The sequence below is a fragment of the Rattus norvegicus genome, chromosome 1 (genome assembly GCF_036323735.1).
Source record: "Rattus norvegicus strain BN/NHsdMcwi chromosome 1, GRCr8, whole genome shotgun sequence".
NCBI classification, from domain to species: Eukaryota; Metazoa; Chordata; class Mammalia; order Rodentia; family Muridae; genus Rattus; species Rattus norvegicus.
The window spans coordinates 17,118,827-17,142,850 of record NC_086019.1 but is presented as its reverse complement, the minus strand read 5'-3'; the positions used below and the strand labels follow the sequence as shown (position 1 = coordinate 17,142,850).

Below are 24,024 nucleotides of genomic sequence, written 5' to 3'. Positions count from 1 at the left end.
TAGGATCTCGATCACCATAACCTCATCTCTCCTTTCTTCAAAATCCTTCAGTGATTCTTCCAGTGATTGCAAAGAAAACTCTAGATTTTTCATCCTGCATAGAACTGTCCGTTCTCTGGGGCAACCTCATTATCCCAGGCCTGGTTGTCATTGATGACCTCTGAGCTCTCCTTCTCCTCTTCAAGAATCCCACCATCCCCTCTCAACTCTCCATGCATTGTCACCACTCCTTAAATTAAATTTTTTCCAGGGTCCCAGTTTCCCCAGTCTCTAAGACAATATCCACATTCCGGGCCCTTCACAAGGCCTTCCTAAGATTACCGAACTAAAGGATGGTTGGCCCTCTATATTTGTGGGGCTCGCCCATGGGGACTCCATCAATTGTGGATTGAAAATACAAATAACGAAATTACACCTGCACAGGACATATACAAACTATCTAAGAGCTCTTTACACTTTGTTCCAGTATTGAGATTATATGAGAGATGGAAATGGTTTGAAGAAAGCAGGAGGATATGCATACATAAGCCATGTGTCAACCAACACTTAGCCATTTTCCCCAGGGACGTGGACATACATGGGTTTTGTGGCCACATGAAGTCCTAGAGTCCACCATGGCCGTGTGCCTTCACAGACCTTCGCAGAACTTCGCTCAGACTTATTTCACAGGCAAAACATTTTATTTTGTTATAACTTGTGCTCATCTGCTTTCTCCTCGAGTCTCTGTTCTCTGAAAGTCTAGAGAACATCCTATTTTCTTTGTATTCTCCCTAACATGTTTTTCTTGTCAGCCACTCAATGCATTTTGATATGTGAGAAATGTTATCAGAAGGAATAAAATCATTTACAGGTTGTCATTAAGAGCATAAGCGAGTACCTCTTCTCCAAGAACAGATAATTCAAGAAACAGGAATTGGCGTTCTCCCTTTTAGTGGAGTCGTTTATAACCTCCTATTCTTATGGCGGATTGGGATTAGTCATTATAGCTTTTAAAAGAAAAGAATACGCAGGAGTGAATTTCCAAATTCGAAACTGATGTACAATAATACTTTGTTCAAGAGAAGTTGTAATTAAGCACAAATGCACAATCGTTCTAGGCGTGCTTGTCTAATTCTCAAGTAAGTACTATGTTTAGATATCTCGTATGATAGACAGAAAATTTCCCAAGCAGCTTTGGTTTGGCGTTGATTTTTGTTGGTTGTTGTTGTTTTGTTTTGTTTTGTTTTTGACTTTGGTTTGGTTTGGTTTTATAAGTACCGCTCAGCACATTCCCCAGCATGGTTTCAAAAGCAGATTATGCGGCCTGGTGGTCACCTGGTCCTACCAGTGAGCTTTCAATGTTGCTGAAGGTCGTTCCTCCCATGCCCTCTGCTCTTTGCTGGAAACAGTCTCGTTTCCTCTCCTTCCTTCATGCTTGCTTTAAACAAGCCCCCGTTTAACTGCGTGGGAGCACTGACTTTCCCACCGAGCTAATCTCTAAAAGGAAAACCTGGGCAGCAAGGACACAGGAGCACCGAAAGCTCCTCCATGGTTTTTAACTCGAAAAAGCAACTGACAGTGTGTGCTCTGTCCTGGTGTGCCACATTCCCTGGCTTCGGTCATCAGTAAGCAGAGCTCATCTCACCCTAGTGAAAACAGTGAGCAGAGCTCACTCAGTACCTGGACTCTATACGCCATAGTCTACAGATACACGCAGCAATATTCCTTCCCCTTCTGTCTTGGCATTTCCATACATTTCTCTCTGGAACTGACATCTGTCTCTAAGATGTTGAGAAACTGCTCTAAGAGACAAGTTTTATATCTTTATACTTGCCCTAAATTTCCTCGAACTACAGATTTCAACACCCCCCCCTCCCTTCCAAGTGTGTCTAACCGAAGCCTTCCTGAATGTCTTGAATGATTTGCTACTTTACCAGTGACGCTTCTCAGTCCGGGGAAGCTCTAGAGCCAGCAGATCCCATGTTATCCCTAGTGGCAAGAGAAAATTTAAAATCAGCCGAACCCTGCACCTGAGTGTTGCTTAGTCAATATGACTTATTTTACTTAGATTCCTGTACATATGTGAAACTTATTTCTGCCCCCACCCCAGCCATCACACACACACACACACACACACACACACACACACACACACACACACACACACACTTCGGCAACCATCTCAGGATTTTGACATCAGAAAGTTCAGCTGAATGCACTTAAAACATGAAACGAGATACTTTTTATTGATTTGTTGTTTTTCTTTTGCAGGGGTAAGGGTTGGGGGTTCTCTGTGGTGGAGTCCTGGCTGTCCCAGAACTCACTCTGTAGACCAGGATAACCTTAAACTCATAGAGGTCCTCCCGAGTGCTGGAACGAAAGGTGTGTACTACCACTGCCTGGCAAAACAAGACTTGATTTAATAATGCCTTTCTGGCTGGTTTCCACACTAAAGTTGTAGTTTTCTATCTGTCACTAATGGGAACTGTGTCACAATCAGGGAGTGTCTTCTGCTCGGCCCAGGTCTGTTAGGCTTTTCACTGTTTGAATGTGTGTGTTGGAAATGCCCCTGCCTTCTTCCCCTCCTTCTCTGACTCCTAACCTCTAGGCAATAGGAAACACCGAGAGAAGCTACCAGAACTGTAGCAGGGACCTAGATATTCTCCTAACTTTGGAATAGGAGTCAGAGTTGTCTCTTTCAAGAGGGCTGACTTGAGAGATGGCCACTGCCCGTTTCTCTTACTGGATGTGAGAAGATCTACTTCCTTTGAATGGCGATCCACCAACCCTTCTTTTCTTGGATCTATGTCTAGTTTCTAGACACATATAAGCCGAATTGATGTACAATCAGGAAATGATGAGTTCTTAGATATGTAAATTAGAAAGCAAATTCTTTCTGCCCTCTTTAAAATAGAAAGGCCCAATTTCTTGGTTTGGTGACACAGGCATGGCAAAACATGAATAAACATCATTGAATTTTTTTTAAAAAAATGAAAGAAATTTTTAAATGTTTCAAATCCTCCAAAAACATACAATTATCCTCTGAGGCTACAGAACGCAAAATAGTGTTTAGATCACATGCAAGTATTTAGTTTCTTATACTACACAATGACCAAGGATCAACGATGTATTTCCAACCTAGGAGAAACTGAGGTCTAAATTTACCGGTTAGTTATTCGTGACATTCAGAAAAGAATCATCAAATTTCTCCTATAAAGCAATCTGGTTGAATTGGACTGGATTGGATTGAATGTTTTGAGTGCATAGCATGGTGCTATAATACTGAGAACAGAAAGGAGAGAAGAAGTTATGGATTATTAGAATATACAGACACACAGGCTGCTTGTGCTATAGAAGTAGAATGGAATTGTTTTATAATACATAAAAAATAGTCTGCAGAAACAAGACGAACAGGAGCATCTTTCATTTAAATTTTAGTGGCTATCAAGTACAAGGTATTTTCTTCAAATTCTTAGAAAATTAAAACCCATGAACAAAAGATACTCGAGTAGATGAATAAACAGAAACAGAGAAAATGGATAAAATAGAGGCAATATATGATATTACAGAAGCAAAATCTACAACTGTCAACACACAAGGGAGTGATTAACCCAGTCTGTACAGTGGCCAACAAGGATCAGAAGGAAAGTAAATTGTTTTGAGATGTTACCTAGGGAAGGTTATACATCTGCAGGTGAAGAAGAGATAGAAGATCTCTACTGTCTCTTGGATAGAAGAGAATGGAGAAAAACTACAGGAGTAAACACAAGGACTGCTGGGGAATGAAAATTGCAGCATCAAGGATGGGACGCAGGTGAGGTTAGAAAAACAAGAAGTCGGGTTGTCTACAGGTTGGCCTGCTTTTCTGAGGAGTATAGCTTCCAGACGACGAGGAGCATTCATGTCATTTTAGTGGGACGTGAGGAAACAGACTTTCCTGTTAGACCGCTGATACAATGGCGGCCCGTGAAAAGGAAGGCTTGGGATAAAGAGATCCTGACGAAGGAATTTGTAACTGTTAAAGTTTACTATTCAGTATCCTCACTGGTATATGTTAAGCTTGACATGGTAAATATTTTGACTTTGGTTCCTAATAAAACACACACACACACACACAGAGAGAGAGAGACAGAGACAGAGAGACAGACAGACAGACAGAGACAGAGAGAGAAACAGAGAGAGACAGAGAGAGACAGAGAGACAGAGACGGAGATAGAGGGAGAGGGAGAGAGAGAGACAGACAGAGAGAGACAGAGACAGAGAGAGAAACAGAGAGAGACAGAGAGACAGAGACGGAGATAGAGGGAGAGAGAGAGAGAGAGAGAGAGAGAGAGAAATATTATACAAATAATTTTACTATGTTGTCCATCCATCCTAAATGTCTGAATTCTTGAGTCTTCTACCTAGAGCTGCCAGTCCGGAGTGTTCATTTCCTCCTCAAGTTCAGGCTGGTGTTTGACTTTATTCCTCAAAATCTAAACAGAGCCTTTGCTTCCTATGACCCTGTCATATTTCCTCCTGTTTCGCAATTGCCCTTTAAAAACGATTTTTAAAGAACAATTCCTCCAAGGAAAGGTGCAAAAGAATGGATGATAAAGTACATAGTAGAAACAGATTTTATGTCATTTATAACATAATGAGTTAGATAAAGATTCATACCTCTAAACACGTGCGTATGCTAAGTGCTTTATGAAAGCTGGGCACTGACTGACTGGCCACCTTCCAGGGTCACCCAGGAAGACACTGTTTTATCTTGATTGTTATAAGTGTATCTTTACAGTGGTTAAAAAAAAATTCTCCACAAAATGTTAGGAAGCTCTGTTTTAGAAAGGAATTAACGTAAAGTTCAAGAGATGGGAATGCAAAGTGATCACCTGATTTGGTACGAGATTTGGAGTAAAGGGTAAAGGAAAACGGAAAGACTTTCAAGGGACTCCGAGACCTGTAGGTGGGACATCTTCATTCCTATAGAGCTACTTAAAGTGGATACTAGGAAAGTATAAAGGTCTTTAAGCGTCACAATGGACACAGACCTTTAAAAGCATCTATCTAAACTATTCCATTTCAAATGAAGAAACTAAAAGCCCATGGAGGGCACCTGATGCTGGCGAGTCACTGAAGAGGGCTGAGTTGATGTCTTAACAGCCAGCCAGGCTATTGATAAACCACACTGTCTATTATGTTTGTCAAGCTCCAAACACTTCTCAACTCCAAAGTGGCTGGCGGTGCCTCTAAACGTAATCATCCTTTCTGTTTTCAAGTCCTTATCATCTGTGACTGCATTGTGTAAGTCTACCGCTGCATGAACTGAGGGCGTGATATGTTTGCAGGTTGAGTATCTCTAATATGAAAAACAGGAATCATCATGGCACCATACAAATCAGCATGGTATACCACACAAGGTATTACAAAACTGCATTCATTTTATGTGTAAAAGGACTACATAGAAAGCAAAAATAAATCACGTTTACACTGAGGTCCCATTGCCAAAACATTTCATTCTGTATATGCTGAGTAGCCAAAAAAACGTTCTTTTTAAATCTAAAGCCCTAAACACTTCAATTCCTGAGCAATTCAGACAAGGAATACGCTGGTTCTCCATTTAAATGTTTACGTCTATTTGTTTAAGAAAAAGAAAAAGAGAAAGAGAGAGAGAGAGAGAGAGAGAGAGAGGAGGGGGAGGAATGAAGGAGGGAGGGGAGGAAGGAAGGAAGGAAGGAAGGGAGGGAGGAAGGGAGGGAGGGAGGGAGGGCAAAAAGAAATGTCTTTTTCTTACCTTTAAACCAAAGATATAGAAAGCTTTCTTAGTATGCCTGTGACCCCAGGTTTAAACTGAAGAAAAGAAACCAAACTTAGATTACCAGATGTCTGGGAAAGTCTCAGTCCCTCTCTGTTTCCATTCTTCCTAGACTGACTGTCATATACTGACAAGACAGGCACTCACTGTATCAGGATATCAGAGGAGAAGGAGCCAGGACTGTGATGTTAAAGGGTGAAGAAGAAAGTGTAAGGTCCTGGTTCCTTGACCACCACAAGTCATGGCCACATCCCCATAATCACGGGCTTCTTTTTCCATCAGAATTTCAGAAGGCTGGTCCAGTCTGAGCCAGTTTATGATGGATGGAGAAGTGTGGTTCTGGGGCTGAAGAGATCACTCAGTCACTAAACTACTTCTCTGGCAAGCGAGAAGATCTAAGTTAAGTCCCCAAAACACCCACGAAAAAGGTGGAAATCATAGAGCATACTAATAAGACCAGTGCTGGGGAGGGTAAAGAGTAAAGTGGATTCCCAGGCCCATTGGCCGCCCAGACTATCTCATTTGATGAGTTCTGCAACAATGAGAGATCCTGCTTCAGAAAATAAAAGAAGCATAGCTTCTGGGCAGCTAAGGTTGTCCCCTGGTCTCTGCGAAATGCAAACATACACACACCCCCAAAAAGTGTGGTTTGCCCATAAACCAGTGTAGATTGGCTTCTCTGTGCCCAATCCTTGTGCAAACAGCACTTAGTGTCCTCCATGGCCTGCGGTCAGTACTTCAGTAAAGACTTCACGACATTTAGCCAAGATGTTTTTGAAAAGCCCATCCCTGACCACTTGTTTTTCTTTGTTTCTCTAAGTTGCTCGTAGCCCCCAAAGAAAAAAAAGCCTTTGAAGGGGACACTTTTCTCCCTCCTTCTTCTGAACCCCTCACTCTGTGCCGAAGTTTGCTTGGCTGTCTGCACTACGGTGTGTACAACCTCCTGCCACCCAGATAAACTAATAGAAATGCAATCAGAGTGGCTTCTCCAGCTTCTCAAACGATGGACTTTGTCCATTAAAAATGAGATCCTGCTGCTTAACACGAAATGTCAGTGAGGGGCATGGGGAGGTCGGAGCTTTCCAACGTTGTTCTAAATTATTTTTACTCATTGCTCTCAGTACCCCTGGCTCGGGCCAAAACAGAAACAGTGAAACGCCGTAAAATAACCCACTCTTCGAAGTATATTTGGCCTGACAGGAAACAGGAAATACCAGAAAAGATCACAAGGAAGGCTGTAATCATAAGATTCCTAGCCTAATTCTTTTGACGTCAGCAGTTTAGATAAGTCAGATAAGCAATCACAAGCATCCGAGGCTCCAGAGTGCCAACCCAAATACACCAAGTGCATCTCCAACCCCTTTGAACTCTCGGGGTGTTATTTAGCCTCTGCTCTCCTCACTCCCCAAGAAGTGTATCCTGAAATTGTGAGTTATGGACTTAGTGTCAACATGAAGGTATTCGAAGACATTACACAGAGCTTCTAAATTGGCCCTATGGCCAATTTGTCTTGCTTGGTGTATTATAAACCCTGGATACGACTAACTGTTTATAAGATGTAAGAAAAGCCTGGTTCATCTCAAAAAGAGTTTGCTTCCTAAACTCCAGCTTTCCCAATCTTTGCAACAAATCCGTGGCTGTCTAGTATCCCCCGTTAAAATGCTAAAACGATATTATTACCAGACCCGAGCTACGCAGTAACATCCTTTTTATTTTCACCTTTCTTTGGCCACCTTAACTCCTTAGCACAACAAATCAATGAGCTTATTAAACATAATTAGGCTGGTACTCTCCCCTCTGAGTTCTTTTAACTTCAGAACCAGATCTGTGGGACTCAACCACAATCTCCAGAAGGGAGGAAGCTCGTGCCTGGGTTATTCAAGTGATAAAAAGGTAAGAGTTTAAATCAAGAGTTAATAATGGGCGGAATGTTGCTCGATGGAAAAACATTTTCCTGGTATGTGTCGCACTCAGCATTTAATACCTAACACTGAAAATAAAATAATACCACATGTAATTTTTAAACAGAAGAGGTTGAGAATAAGAACTTATTCACTCTATATATACCTACTTCTAAAAACAATTCTAAGCTCATAAAAGCTTATGTGAAGTCATAAAGTCATTGTGTCATGGTGTGACAAAAGACCTACATAAAGTAGGAGGGAATGCAAACAGCTATGAGAAAGAATTAGGGAAAGCCGCCATCTTAGCAGGCAGGGCGAAGGAGAGACAGAAAAGGTGACAACATCCATTATCTTCAGGAAGAAAAACATTTTTCCTGGCTCTAAGTGTGTGGAACCATTTTTGATGAGGAATCTTTGTACAATAATGGAGGCTGCCCTTCTAAAGAATTTAAGCAATTATTTAGGTCTGCTGTTTCCTGCCTGAGAGGAGGCTTATGGCCCCTCTCAACAGAAGAGGTTCCAAAGAGACCACTCAGTGTGGATGCTGAGGGAAAGGTGGTCACACTTTGGGCTGCTGTGACACAGGGATCAAGCCCATGCGCATGACTTGGAAGAGACAAAAGGTTTGTAACTTTGTACGTCTCTATGGTCAGAGCACAGTCCCCCAGAACGTCCAGCTCGGGAAGTTCTGTGAATCCCATACTGGGGCATGCCTGAAATTATAGTGTGGCAGACATTGGGCTGTACGTAGACAACGTTGGTAAGTTGTTCTAAGCAGTTCATGGATCTTGAGTCTTTACCTGGTAATTCTGCTGGACCCTCCTTTTATCCTGAGGACAAGCACAGAATCTTATGCTTCATTGATATCCCTTCAGCACAGGTACAGAGAATCAAAAGTGGATGGTGCATATAAAGTTGAAAGTCAACATAATGCATCTAAATGCACCTTTCGTTTTACTTGAGTCCATTTTCCATCCTTTGCCTAATATTCTGCTCAATTTTAAAAAGACTATTAATAATTAATCAATCTAATGGTTCCAAAACTTATAATCAACCCAATGGTTCCAAAACTTATAAATAATGTATGTGCGTGTGTGTGCATGTGCATATGTGTATAGATTAAGAGATAAATACTACACTGAGGAAATACAGCCAGTATGGAAACAACGGGATTTGTTCTTGAGCATTCAGTACATGGGGGGCCAAGGTCCAATTCTCTTTAACTCCTTTATCCCCAAGTCAGCTTTCAGAGTAAGGTTACCAGTGTGCCTCGGGCAACAGTTGGGGCTAGAGGAACTGGGTTAACCACAGGAAGAAAACAAGGCTCTTTCCTTGTTTAAGTGTAATCTATGCAACGTGAATCCTCCAAGGCTAAAAACGTACAGGAAAATCTGATTGGGCAAAATAACCAGCTTCTGACGTGAGCAGCAGTGAACAGAAAAGAAAAAGAAGACTAGGTAAAGCCAAGGGTGTCCAGAGGGCAGGAGGATGGGAAGGAGGAAGAGTCTCAAAGGTGCCAATAAAACATTACACAGTATGCACCCTGACTTCCTAAAGCAGTGTCTCTAACAGCTCCCCAAAGTAAGTGAGCCCTAGTTCACTTTTAGAAAAGTCAGAGCTACTGAAGATGCTCAAATTTTCAGGAAGCCCTCAATCCTGAACCCCTTGAGAACAGACTCATCTTGATAACATTTGTGGCCCCACGCTGTCCTCTTCTCTAATGAGAAGTTAGTGATCTCTTACTTGGCTGGCCCCAGCTGTTGCTTGTATGGAGAAGGAGGCTTCTCTTTCATTCCTTGCTACAAATAAGGGTGGACTCTGGAGCCTGGCGGCCTCGCATCTCTCTGAAGCTCGTTGCACGTTGGTGTTCACTTTTATAAAAGGCAAATAACGGGATGTGTGCAGGCAGTCGCTCAGTGGGTAAAGAGCTTGCTGCATAAACATGGAGGCCGGCACCCATGTGGTAGCGTGAGTCTGGATTGATAGTCCTTCTATAGTGAGATGGGATGTAGAGATAGAACATTCAGAAGCTCACAGGCCCTGGCTGCTCAACAGAGAGCAATGAGAAGACAGGAAGGCAAGGATCAATACCTGAGGTAGTCCTCTGACCTTCTCATCCACACCACATGCATACTTAAACACACACACATGCACACACATACACAGGCACATGCATACACACACACACATACACATACACGAATGCACACGCACACACACATGAATGCACACACACATAGGAATGCACACACACACACACACACACACACACACACACATATTTTTTTTAAGATGGGCAAAGAATTGAATCTGTGGCCTTTGTCTAGGGTATATGAGGTCCTAGGTCCAATCTCCAACACTACCAGACAAATAAAAAGGTTAAAAAAAAAAGCAGGGCTGCCTTCAGGGGTTAGTCAGACAATCACTCGACTAACGATCATTATTCCACACTGTCTTTATTTCTCATAATTATCCAGGAGTATTGAATTGCTGTGTTAGCCTATGGCGAAAACACTCAGTTGCCATCTCCTTCTCTAAGTTTCGTTATTACGAATCAGGGAGAGGAGCGTCATCACCGAACCGAATTCCCCCTCGGTTATATTTGCGACTCCACTGGTGAATATGGAAAGTGACCATTACCTCTGATCTTTCATTACATTTTCACCTGTTACAAATCAACGTGTGCAGAGCGAATTTTCACACCCATGATCCCACAACTGTTGAAATGTTCTGGAGGTTAGGGCAGAGCCACGAAGCTGAGGGTTTGCTGTTTCGGATTACGAGTAAGAGTGTCCTTAAAGGCAGGTGGGACCTGGCGCTATCTTGTAGCCAACTAAATCCTTTGTTAAACTAAATTAAATATGAGAGGTTCGTGTTCTTCTTTTGTGTTTGTGTTTGAGTCTGTGCTCTTATTCATAATAGTAATGGCCGCTTAGAGTCGAAATCCTACTTAATAGTCACAGAAGGGGATTTTCTTTAGTCTCCAGATTATGATTTGGTTGAGACAATAGCCACTTAAGACTTATTAATACAGAGCCCAGATCACAGCATGCCGCCATTTGGATTTCAGCCACGGCTTTATAGGAGTTAAGATTGATCACTGCAGACTGGACAAAGCCCCATCTAGGGAGAGACTTCTCAGAAAGCAGGGGTTTGTAAGAAGATCAACACAGTATCATGTATCCTCTGGGCCGGGCAGTGGAGTGGTGCTTTCTAGGCATTCTTAAGAAAGACCATTGGATTTCCTCAGGAGATTTCGGCGTTTAGATGAACTTAAGTTGTGAACCCTGTGAAAACATATCACAGCTGCTTCCCCAGAAATGACCTAAACAAGGGTGAGAATATTCAGGACGGCGAGCACGATTTCCTGCTTCCAGGTCTATTTTCCATAAAGCTAGCAAGGTAGAAAAGATAGCAAATATCCGGTTAGTTGCTTTTAAGAAAATAGGGGGTAGAATCTTATTCCAGGCCAGTATGGCACTTGGGTGATCCAGGCTCATATAGGACACCCCGCGGTCTTATGCGATGATGGGTTCAGAAGGCTAGTGTTTCTCATTTCTTATCAGCATGATGCTTATGGTATCCTGTGCTGTAAAGCATGTGGACTAGGGACGATGGAGGAGAGGGGTAAAGAATGGGAGATTTTAGCAGGTGATACTTTACAGAACTCAGGAACACTCTGCTCTGACCATTTGCTTAGAGTGACCACTAGACCAAAGGAGTTCCACTGAGGACTAATCTGAACTAATCTGAAAGAACAAATCTTCTAATTTTTTTTCAATATGGAAGAATTTAATCAAAAGTGAGGTTTGTGGGTCTGCTGTGGAAATATCTGAAGCGAGACTGGCAGAGCAGCCACCTAAATCCACATGATTCATTCTTAGACGCATGAATTATGAATGAGCCATTCCGAGCAGACGTTCAGCACGAACGCAGTCGTAGGTCACACTGACCCGTAGTCTGGACCGGCGTAGCCAATGGTAGCTTTACAGGGTAGGAGTTCGAAGACTTGATTCTGAGGCAGAGAGAGAAAGGAGAGAATGAATGCAGAGCCCACCATGCCTGGCTCTAGTCTCTCTTGGTGGCTCCTCCATGCAATTAAACAGAATTAATCAAATCCCAGACTGTGAGGCGAAAGGCACCACCCTGCTTGCTATGCAGATGTAAACTTTCCTTCACTCCCTCATGAAAGCCAGCCAAACTGGGGGCTGTGGAGACCCGAGCCAGGGTGGAACCCCCGCAAGGCAGCAGCAAGTGATTTCAGCTCAGAATGACAGGGTCGGCAAAGGGGCGGGGCTCTGCCACATTTGATTAGGAAAAGCCTGGCTTTTAGGCATAAATCTCTAAGCTTTAATTACGTGAACTCCAAGAACACGGGAGCCACTTGGATGCTAACACGGCAGTCACTTGATTTCTTTCCCACTCCCCACCCCCTCCCTCCCTCCCACAGCCCCCCTAGAATTGTGTTGCTCCTTTTCCCTCAGTTTCACATTCCGAATTTCAGCTCTTACCTCCTCATAGCTGAAGTAAGTGGGTCACAATCACCTTAGTCACCCAAGACCATAATTTTCTCTCCCAGGGCTGGTGAAGGCCCAGCCTCAGACTCCGAACTGTTCTCCGTACTCATCCCAAAGTAGTTTCCACAGCCCAAGCCATCCTGTAGGAGAGCGCTTGTGAGGCAGATAGAGAAAGAGGAAGAGGAGTGACAGAGTTTATACCTCCGGTAACTGCTTCAGATGCTCGGGGTCTGTCTGCACACCCAAACTGAGGCAGGTTGAGCCTGCTTGGCATCAGGGGCACTTCCCAGCAGCCACCTGGGATCACTACCGAGACCCAGACTTGTTCACGTTTGTGGGTGCCACACGAACACATCATAAGCCAATCCTCCTTCACAATGATAGACAGAGAAGCTCATCTGTGGAACAACCGCAGGACAAAGCCACCGTTGAAACTGTCAGGGGAGTAGACAATATGAACAAGACGAGTCTATCACACTTTCTCTGTCGTTTGAGTTATGCCTGGGAGAACTCATGCTAACGCCTGTTGAGTGTCACGGTTGATTCAACTGCTGGTCAAGTCTATTGCCCTGTTGGGAGTCCATGTTGAGATCAGTGTTGTGACCTCAGCGGGTGGAGAGTGAGGTTCAACAGGCATCCTGGGGGCCGAGAACATTGCTTCCTGGGTTTTAATTTCAGAAGAAGCCTCTCCGGGTTCTATTCTGAGTCCTTCACATGCTCCGAGACCAAACATGAGGCCTTCCGAAAGAACCGATCTAAACCCAGACATCTGATGAGCGACCGTGAGTTCATAACGGTGTGCTGAGTACATTTAAGTTGTGTGATTAGGTAAATCAGACGTGGGTGGATGCCGGTTCGATGATGTCTTCACCTGATCTATTCTCGGTTCTTAAAGTGGTGCGAGTAGACGTAAATCTCCACGGCGCTCCAGAGCAGCAGCTCTCGTCAAGCGATGAACCGCTTGGGTTTCGGCTGCTACTCTATCTTTTCATCACTCTCTGGTAACAATATGAAAATAATATTTTTCCCGTTTTGATTTCTGAGTTCTACCTGGGGGTTCACAATCTGATCGTCAATTTCTCATGTCACTGCCAAGGGCGCTCTCTCTCTCTCTCTCTCTCTCTCTCTCTCTCTCTCTCTCTCTCCCCTCCCCTCTCTCCCCCCTTCTCTCTCCTAGTCTCTCTCCTAATCAGGGTTTCCATTACTGCATGAACTCTCATGACCAAAGAGCAAGTTGAAGAGGAGAGGGTTTATTCGGTTTACACTTCCAGGTCAGAATCCATCATAGGAGAAAGTCGGAACAGAAATTCAAGCAGGGCAGGAACCTGGAGGCAGGAGCTGAGGCAGAGCCCATGGAGGGATGCTGCTCACTGGCTTCCTTCCCATGGCATGGTCAGACCCACTTTCTTATAGAACCTAGGACTACCAGCCCAGGGATGGGTGGCACCACCCACCTTGGACTAGACCCTCACCGTTAATCGATAATTGAGAAAATACCGTACAGCTGGATCTCATGGAGGCCATTTCTCATCTGAGGCTCCTTCCTCTCTCATAACTCTAGCTCGTGTCAAGTTGACACACAAAATCAGCCAGTACAACTGACCCCTTGTCAATGTGACACACGGCACATCACTACAACCCTTCCTTTCTTATTCACCCCCAAGATCTCACGTTAAAAACGTAACGTGAAAAGTCCCACGGTCTTTATAAATTTGAACACATTAAAAGCTCAATCTCTTCCAAATATCCGACCTTGCTAGGTCTTTCAGATGTGGGTGCCTGTAAAAGTCAAAATTAGACTAAATACCTTCTTCAAGAGGGGAGAATCAAGGCACAGTCACAATCTGAACAAAGCAGAACTAAACTCCAGCAGTACAAATAACTCGATGTCTACGATCCTCACATTATCTTCTGGGCTCCTCTAAAGGGGCTGGGGTCACTTCTCTACAGTTCACACAGCTCGTCTTCTAGGCTCTGGCTGGCTTCTCTCCACTGCTGCTGCTGTTCTTGGTGGTCATCTCATGGCGCTGGCATCTCAAAACACTGGTGCCTTCTGCTACAACTAAACTGCACTTTCACCCATAGCCTCTCATGGGCTCTCTTCCTGGTGCCGTGCCTCAACTTCTCCACATGACCCCTTCAGTCCTGGCTCTTCAACTGCCACTGAGGCTGCACCTTCTTCACCAACGGCCTCTCCTGGCTTCCCACAGTGCCAAGCCTCAGCTACTCTCCATGGCTCCTCCATGCCTACAAAACCAGTATCACCTGGGTGACTCTTACACATCACCAAGTCCTGCTGCCAGCACAAGGTATAACCTTGGCCACCTCTAGAACACAGCTTCTCTGTTCTCTCAGAGTAAAACATATCTCAGAAGATTTCTTTGCAGTGATGTTGGTCTCTTCTCAATTGCTGCCAATCTCTTAGCTCCAGCTGACCAGCGCCAATTTTACCAGGTACAGGGAGTTTTCACTCCAATAGTTCTGGTATCTTGTTAATCACAGCTGATTCTTCAGCCTCAGTTAACCAGAATCACAGAATCTTAAATAAAACAGCAAACAGCCTTGATAGTCTTATCTTCCCTCTGAAACCTTACAAGCCAGGCCTCCGTCTTCCACACTGCTCTCAATATTCTTAACTTCTAAGCTCCCAGAGAACATCCCACTGAGTTTCCGACACTCAGTGGCTTTTCTAGCCCAGTGTTCCAAAGTCCTTCCACAATCCTCCCCAAAACTCGGTCAGGTCTGTCAAGCAATACCCTACTATGCTGGCACCAACTTAACCTTAGTTAGGATTTCTATTCCTACAACAAAACACCGTGACCAAAAACCAAGTTGGAGAGGAACAGGTTTCTTTGGCTTATACTTCCAGATCATAAGTCCATCATTGGAGGAAGTCAGAATAGAAACTCAAACAGAGCTGGAACCTGGAGGCAGGAGCTGATACAGAGACCAGGGAGGGGTACTGCTTCCTGGCTTCCTTCCCATGGCTTGCTCAGCCTGCTTTCTTATAGGACAGCTCAGGGATGGTACCATCCATCAAGGGTTGAGCCCTTTCCCATTGATCACTAATTACAGCTGGATCTCCTGGAGGCATTTTCTCATCTGAGGCTCCTGTCTCTCTGATGACTCTAACTTGTGTCAGGTTAACACAAAACCAGATAGTGTTCTATCTGTCTATGGTCATCTCTCTATCCACCTCTCTTCCTCCCTTTCCTCTTCCTCCTCCTTAAAAGTTTTATCTAGGCATGTCCATATGTGACTCTTTCCTGATTTAATAACCAACCTGTCCTGTCCCACTGCCCCACTGCCCCACAGCAGCACCAAGGCTCAGCCCATATTTTTTTTTTTTTGGTTCTTTTTTTCGGAGCTGGGGACCGAACCCAGGGCCTTGCGCTTCCTAGGTAAGCGCTCTACCACTGAGCTAAATCCCCAGCCCCTCAGCCCATATTTTTAACACAGGGAAATTTGGCTACCCCAGGATGACTGTCTATCCCTCAGAGCACAGGTGCCAGCTGCAGTTCTTAGCTTACCCAGGTTTGCTCAGTCTATTTAGACCACAGAGCAGGTGGGAGAGGTAGGAAGTCTCTACTCTGAAGTCCTGAACAGTAGTCAACATGTTCTCAAAAGTATCGTCTGACAGTTCCCATAAATCATGAGGCGTTTAAAGCCCTTAGAGAATGCGACACTCTGGGCAAATTAATGGACTAGGTATGACGTAAGCAAAATGTCTACTATGCAAACTGGAAATGGAGACATGTACCTAAAGTAGAAAGGAATGTTTTCAATTCATCCAGTATGCGATATATTCTGTTATGCAAATGCAAAATATCGTGATGGAGTTTCTTTTTTTGTTTGGTTTGGTTTTGTGTTGGTTTGGTTTGGTTTGGTTTTGGGCTTGTTTGTTTGTTTGCTTGTTCTGAGAAAGGGTTTCTCTGTGTAGCCTTGGCTGTCTCGGAAGCCACTCATATAGACCAGGCTGGCCTTGACCTCACAGATCTCCACCTGCCGCCGCTTCCGAAGTGCTGGAATTAAAGGCATGAACCACCACCACCCAGCTCATGACAGAGATTCTTAAAAAGAAAAAAAAAAGTTGCACAGCATTACTTAGCCACCAAAGCAGAAGGTGAGAGTTGGAACACATGTCTGAAAGAAAGAAATGGAAATTCTGGTCACATCTTTGTCAAAGCCTCCAAGGTATATATCCTCCTGGACACTACTTTTTAATCCGTCAGAATTCCTTCACAGTAAGGAGTATATCTTTCTTCTTCGTTTATAGAAACGTTCTAGGTAACAAAAGGAGGTGTGTAAAACTTTTCAGTGTCCTCTCTTGACATTCGGATTTTATACATTTTACCCTCAAAGTAAATATCCCCAGTTCTAAAACAGACCTGACTGAGTTTATTTCACTGCCCACTTGTTTCTCTCCAGTCCCGATATCGTGTTAGAAGACCTGATGAAGACCTGACTGACACCAAGATTCTGGAAGTTCATGAATGAAAAGCAGGAAATGTTTCAGTTATCTCAAACTGTAGACCACGCTGTAATTTAAAACTGAAATAGCAACAAGTCAGAGACACCATACATAAAACACACCTAAAATTGGAGTATATGACTTGCTTAGCTGATTTTATAGTGTGTGTGTGTGGGGTGTGTGTGTGTGTGTGTGTGTGTGTGTGTGTGTGTGTGGTGTGGGGTGTGTGTGTGTGTGTGTGTGGTGTGGGGTGTGTGTGGGTGTGTGTGTGTGTGGTGTGTGTGTGTGCATGTGGTGTGTGTGTGTGTGTGTGTGTGTGTGTGTGTGGTAGTGGTGTGTGTGTGTGTGTGATATTTTGGCCAGACTGACAGTCCTGCAAACCCTCAGCATCCTCTTGTCTTTGCCTCCCCAGGGTGGAATTACAGACATGTGCCTTCCAACATGCAGCAAACATCCAGCATCCAGCATCCTTGTGCATGGATGCAAACGCAGGTCCTCACTGTTTGTGCAACAGGCATTTTACCAACTGAGCTGTCTCCCTAGATCTGCATGTTCTTAAACCCTTTGCTTGGCTTGGTTTGGGATCCCTTTCCCTTCTTGTAGACGTGATTTTTGACCTGCTGGTCACCTCAACCGGGACGTGGCTTCATGTCTAAGCAAGGAAGGTATTTTTCAGGTCGCTAGAAGGCAGCTGCCAAGTATTTCCCCACACAAGGTCCTGTTGTGTTTTGTGTTTTGTGTTTTGTTTTGTTCTCTCAGCACCTTGCGGACCACTAATTGGAGTTTGCATATTCAATTGCCAAATAGCAGGCATTCCTTTGAAATGAGCAGAGCTCACACTTCCCTTCAGAGTCAATGAAAAGGGAAGGTCAGGGGGGCAGGGTAAGAGACAATGATCCAAGGAAGAGAGAAGGACCTCATTTCTAGTTCTTTCTTTCTCCGGAGAGAAAAATTGAAATGCATTCTGAAGGGAACATTTGTTTGTGATTTTAACCCTAAAAAGCCGTGCGCTCATTACCCCCACGAAGCTTCGCAGCTAAGACAAATCGTTTGTGACAGGACAAGAAATCAGTGTGTGAGCTGAGGCCTGTAAGTGCAGGGACCAGGGGCAGGAACCAGAGATTGAATACCCTCTCCCGGCAGTGATTCAGCCTACTATGCTTGAACGACAGGGTGTGGCCACAAGTGTGTGTCGAGACAGACAGATGTGAGATCTGAGGAGGGATTTAAAAAGCAGCACTCAGTGTGTCCCCAGACAGAGAATCCTGAGGTCTTCCTTCAATCTCAATCCTTAAAGGAAGCTAGAGTTCAAAACTACCTCAGAAATGCAAGTCAGGTATAGTTTAATTTTTTAATAGAAACGTGCAATTTTATAAGCACTCGGCCAACAACTAGAAATGTGTTGTCACAAATGTTTAAAATTAGTAACCAATTACAATAAACTTTTTGTTTTCAAAGAATCATTTCACCATTTTGGAAGACTTAGTTCTATAACATAAAGTTATATAGATATAAATACACACACACACATATATATACATATATACATACATTATATATATACATATACATATATATATATATATATAATTTTGTGTATTTGTTCTCTTGCTTTCCCTGCTCCATACCACACACTAAGGATTGAAACAGGGTTCTCTAAATGGCAGGTCAGGGGTCTACCACTTTATAACTCTGTTTTTAACTCATGTGTTAAAAATCACGAGAACCAACTCTGAGATCAGTAGTCTTGATAAAAAAATACCCCAGAAATGAATATTAAATAAGTTGAATAGTAAATAAGATACTTACATGACCACTACAAGACTGGAGCTGGCTTCACTGTTGGAAGCACTTGCTGTTCTCACAGAGAAGCCAGGTCCCACCCCCTGCACCCACATCAGGTGGTTCACGACCATCTATACCTCCCTTCTTAGGGGATCCAATCCCTTCCTCTGGCTTCTGAGGCCACCTTCACATATGCAGTGCACATACTGATAAAGGGGTACATGCATATATGTCAATAAAAGTAATTACAGTTAGTGGGGAACTGTGACAAGCTCCTCTAACCCAGCATTCAAGAGGCAGAGGCAGACAGATCTCCATGAGTTTGAGACTAGTCTGTCTACACAGAGAATCCAGGCCAGTCAGGGCTATATAGTGAGATTCTGCCTCAAAATTGATTAACTTTAAAAGATCAGCCAAAGAGATAGTGTATGTCTTTTCCCATCTGTATCTGTCTACCCACCTATCTTATCTCTAATCTGATCTAACTTCAAAGAAAAGGTTTTACTCAAAAAACGAATATGAAAGGAAATGAGCACAACATATCATCAAACGTAAAGGATATTAAACTTACAAACTGCACCCCCACATGGGTCAGTTCTTCCCAGCATAAAGATATCCGGTGCCAGCTACCAATCGAATATGCACATTGTGGCAATTTGAATAATGCTTGGTGGAACGGTTTAGGAAGGATTAGGAGGCGTGGCCTTGTTAGGGAAGGTGTGTCACTAGGGGTAGGCTTTGCTGTTTTCTGTAAGTTACCTTGGTCACAGTGCTTTATCACAGCAATAGGAAAGCGGCTAAGGCACATGTTGCATCTTATTTACTTTTTAATTAATTAATTTGATTATTTATTTATTTATTTGAGGGAGAAGGTATATGGTATAAGTAGGTCAAAGAATAAGTTACAGAAGTCTGTCTTCTCATTCTACCCTATAAGTCCCAGGAGTTGAACAGAGTTGCTAAGCTCAGTAGACAGTACCTTAACCCACTGAGCAATCCTACCAGCCTAGCACATTATATTTTAAAGAAAGACCTAAAGCAAGGCTTAAAATGAATGTAAGAAAAAAAAGCTAATAAATATAAGTTTGATGTGTTATTAGGAGTATAATTAAAAGTGGTTAAGCTCTTAAATCCCATTTGAACGTCCTTCAGGTAGGAGAGATAGGTAGTAATGTGACAAAATGGTTGTGATTTTACAATAGTACCCGTCACACTATTAATCTCTCTACATATCTATCCCCTTTGCTTCCAGACCTACGTTTTTTCATAGCTGATATGATGACGTTAATGTCCAGTAATCAATACTGCAAATCAGATCCCTGGGTGACATTTTTTGAAGGAGAAAAACTTGAACTTTACCTTTTAAATATAGCCGTACTTGACTGATGTAAGTCAACGTTTCAGACATGCATTTATTCCTGAGGTTGCTTAACTCTTTTAAAAAGAGTGTTTCTCTACACTTTACCTTAGTAAGATGCAAACTGATGATTGAGACTTGTGGTCCACGTCACCAACCCTAATTAGCACACGGTTTGACTTTTCCTGCATGGTGGTAATTTCTGAGTCCTAAAGATTGAAAGAAAAAAATCTAAAGTCAGTAGAATCAAGCTATTTGGACTTACATAGGAATCAAACCCCAAACTCTTGCCCAAAATGAACAATTGGAATTCCTGTTGAGGTTTTTAAAAGTCTCCACCACCCCTCAAGCGTTCTACGTTTTCTACAACTCAGCACTTCCAAACCGAGCCAGAATGAGGAGCCCTGAGATCCCTGCGGTCGGCCATTTCCCAAGTATTCCAAACCCACGCCTGAACCAGGACACTTCAAGAATCTCATCAGAGCCTTGACCCCAGGAGGTTTCTAGTTCCATTTCCAAACCATAGAGGTTTGGAAAAGACCTCTGTGAACCTTCAACCCGCCTCTTGCTCATCTGCATGGCCGCTTCAAGCACTCACCTAAGACCGACATATTTTACTATACTGCAAAGTTAATGAGCCACGGACATCATAAGAAACTTGGCTGGAACCAGTCAAGATGGTTCAGTTTAACAGCCTAATAAATACATTGGAATGAGCAATGAAAGCGAAATTACAGAGACGGCCTTGTAGCTTGGCTGTGTGAACCTCGGCCCTCACCTCAGCATTACCCAAAGCTCAGAACCACTAAAGCAACAGAGAGGTTGGGCAAGACAGTGTAGTTCAGTGGTAAAGCGCTTGCCTGGCATTCCCAAGGCCTCAAGTTTGAACCCTAACACCACGAAGGCACAGAGTTAAGTATATTTAAGAACACAATTAGGTTTAATTCAGTAGTATTAGCGATGAAAATCTTAAAGTCTTAGAAAGAAGATAGTTCTTTTTGTAATAACTCCATAAACCCCTAAAAATTAGACTATTCTGAGTCTAATTGGTAAAACGATACTTAAATGATGTCGTTTAAGGAAGGTTGGGGAGATGGCTCAGTCAGTAAAAAGCTCCCCACACAAGCTTAAAGACCTTAGCCCATGTTTAAAAAAGCACACACACATGATAGTGCATATTTATGTATAAAGGGTCCTAGACATACATACTGGGTGAATTACTATTTTACATTATTTGTATAAAAGACTTCATTGTGGCTACCTGGACTATGAAACACCAGGCTGACTTCACTTTGGATACCACCAATTCAGACCCATCACCGAAACACTTTCAGTCAAAAATGTTGTAAGGAGGAGGAACCAACTACGTTATCAAAGCGGACAACTGGAGATTTGGGGACACGTAGGTCTCTGGGGCTCACTGGCCAAACAGCCTGATAGCCCAGGAGGCCTCATGAGAGGGCGTGTCCCGAAAAACCAAGTGGGCAGCTCCTAAGAAGTGGCACCCAAGATTAACCCTGGCACCCACACACATATGCACACACATGGACACGCACCCACAGAGCACACACATCATTTAAAGAGTAAACAAGATGAACCTATGGCAAGGAGTATAGCACAAGAGGAACTGGATTTCTCCTCACTTTTGTCCTGATGCTTTTGACGTTTTGTTCAGTCACACATTACATACAAACACACACACACACACACACACACACACACACGGGGTCAGGGAGGAGAGACAGAGAAACAGAGAGAGAGAGAGAGAGACAGAGACAGAGACAGAGACAGAGACAGAGAAAGACAGAAGAGATAGAATGTTCTATGAAGCAGGCCTTATAACTGGGTCTTGAATATATGTTGATGAATACAGGAATCAGTTCCTGCCTCCAGAAAGCCTCCACTCTTGATGGCGAAACACAAAATAAATCAGAGAGGTGGGAGGGTCCACGAAAGAAAAAAAAGAGGTCAAAGTTGCCATTGGCGGTAAGACAGAACCAAACAAGACTCGTGACAGGGGAAGGTCTCGGGGAGGTCAGCTCAGAGATTAGCTGACTTTTTAATTTTGCCATCTGTTTTTCTACTACTCTTAAGAAAGTCCTATAATTACTGTACCTGACCTTAGTCAGCATCACGTGAGATTTGCGATGCTACCTTACCCTTCAAAAAGACTGCCTAGGATCCTGGGCAAGCCTTTCAGAAAGGCGCTGGCCCAACCGCTGGCAGTTGTAGACATGGATGTCCTGGCCAGGTTTCAAACTGTCATTGCATTTCTTTTCTGAGAAAGGTCACAGGAGAGAGTTCTTGACAGAGTGATGCTGGTGATATTTAGGATCCCGACTTCCTTGCCTGGCTTCAGTCGAGCTGGAAGCCAACATTCAAGAGGGAAGTCAGCCTGGTTGCTATGGTGGCTGTTGTCCTGACAACAGACATGGGTCAGGTGTCAGGTTTTGATCTCTCAGCCTAGGCAGTGGCTCTGGCTGGAGTGGGTCATGTGGCTCTTCCTGGCTCACCTGGACATCCCGAGAGGAACAGCTAAGAGCCACTCTGTGTGTCCTCATTTTTTTTTTTACTCTCTCCCTGGGAGTATGGTTTACTGTGGTCAGCTCTAAGAACATGGTTGGCGCCCCCTTATTTGTGGCATGCTCTGTTGAAAGTGGTGTTGTTCCACAATTCAGGTGCCCTTTGTGTTTCTTAATAACACCACAGCTAGGGCCACAGCCAGGGTCTTGCATGCGAATAATGTGAAAGAGATAGCAACATCATGTGTGAGTATATGTCTGAGAGTCTCTGTGCAAACGATACATCCTGAGGATCCAGGTATAAAAGACTCTCTTTTTCTGTTTAAAGAGTGTAGTTGGGTTGACGAGTCAAAAGTAGACATTTGATCTCCTTGTTTACGAGATTAAAGGCGTCTCCATCAATATTCTGAAGATAACATAACAGAGTGCCGCAGACGGCTTAGCATTTGTTTCTTGGGGTTGAGCTCAAGGTCCCTGAAATGCAGTACCTCCTGTGGCCTCCCTCATTGGCTTCTAGATCTTCATCTTCTTGATTGTCTCAAAGGCCTCATCCCCAAATAAGTCACATTCCAAGGCGATGACAGTTCAGATCAAAGACACGTGTAGCATAAATCCATATTACGTCACCACAAAAACTTGTCGTGACAATAAGACGCAAATCAGAGAGTGAGATAAAACATCACCAGAAAACCGGCATGCAGGGCAAAGGAAAGCTTCTCAAGGTCTTAATTCTTAAGTGGAGGATTCATTCCTCTGTCATCCCTGGGACAAAGGAGAATTTGACCAAGGCGGATTTCTTTCCTCGATGTAAAACGATTTCTTCGTTAACTCTGATGAGGAAAAAGTTCTCTAAAGCAACTTTGAAATCCCAGCAGTGCTTTCCCTGATGACTCTGATGCCTTCCCACCATAGTCTTGCCAGGTCTTCCGGCCTTTCTCTCTCCTGAGAGCTTTTTTTTTTTTTTTTGGTTCTTCCCCCCCCCACCCCCCCACCCCCCTCCCCCGGAGCTGGGGACCAGGGCCTTGCACTTCCTAGGCAAGCTCTCTACCACTGAGCTAAATCCCCAACCCCTCCTGAGAGCTTTTATGTGGCTATCACGAGAGTACGTTTCAGATGCGGTCCAGCTAGAATTGTCGGGTGCATCAAAGGACCGTGGAAACCACAAAATTATCTCGATCATCTCTGACATCTAGAAGACGACATAAGTTCTTATCAATATTTTAACATTTAAAAGAGTTAGGCCAAGGCTCAGTTCTCTGCAGTTTCCCTCAACAGAAGGCAAAGCGCGATAAATTAATACGACTTCTCTTTGCACAGACTAGATGAGATGGTGGAGGGGTGGCACTGTGGCTGTCACACACCCAAAGGCAATGATGCCCCCCTCTCTCTCGCTCAGCCTCACCAGGACCAGCACTGTGCTATAATTGATACATCTGTCTGAGGTCTGGATGTTCGGATTTGCCATGCTGATGCTTTCTCATTTAGAGCCCTCACCCAGTGGCTAGAAAGTGGCCAGTGCTTGCTCTGTAAGTATAAGGATGTGTGTCCAGGCCCTCAGCAGTTACATCTGGGTACAGTAGCACAAGCTTGTAATCCTGAAATGGGGAGGCAGAGACAGGAGAATCTTGCTGGACTCAGGGCCGGCCAAGCTAGTCAAGGAAGGAGTCGCTGATCAAGTCCCTGTTATAAGCA

At 43.8% G+C, this 24,024-nt stretch overlaps 1 protein-coding gene and 1 long non-coding RNA gene across 6 annotated transcripts in view; one reads left to right on the top strand and one right to left on the bottom strand.

Moving 5' to 3' along the window:
* Pde7b (phosphodiesterase 7B) overlaps positions 1-24,024 on the top strand; it is a 318,757-nt gene that overhangs the window by 169,978 nt on the left and 124,755 nt on the right.
* LOC134484964 (uncharacterized) lies at positions 10,118-22,251 on the bottom strand. The gene is made up of 3 exons (XR_010062797.1): positions 21,970-22,251; positions 12,192-20,019; positions 10,118-11,695 (listed from the first exon to the last, which is right to left on the bottom strand). It is a non-coding gene; the product is annotated as an uncharacterized LOC134484964 (long non-coding RNA).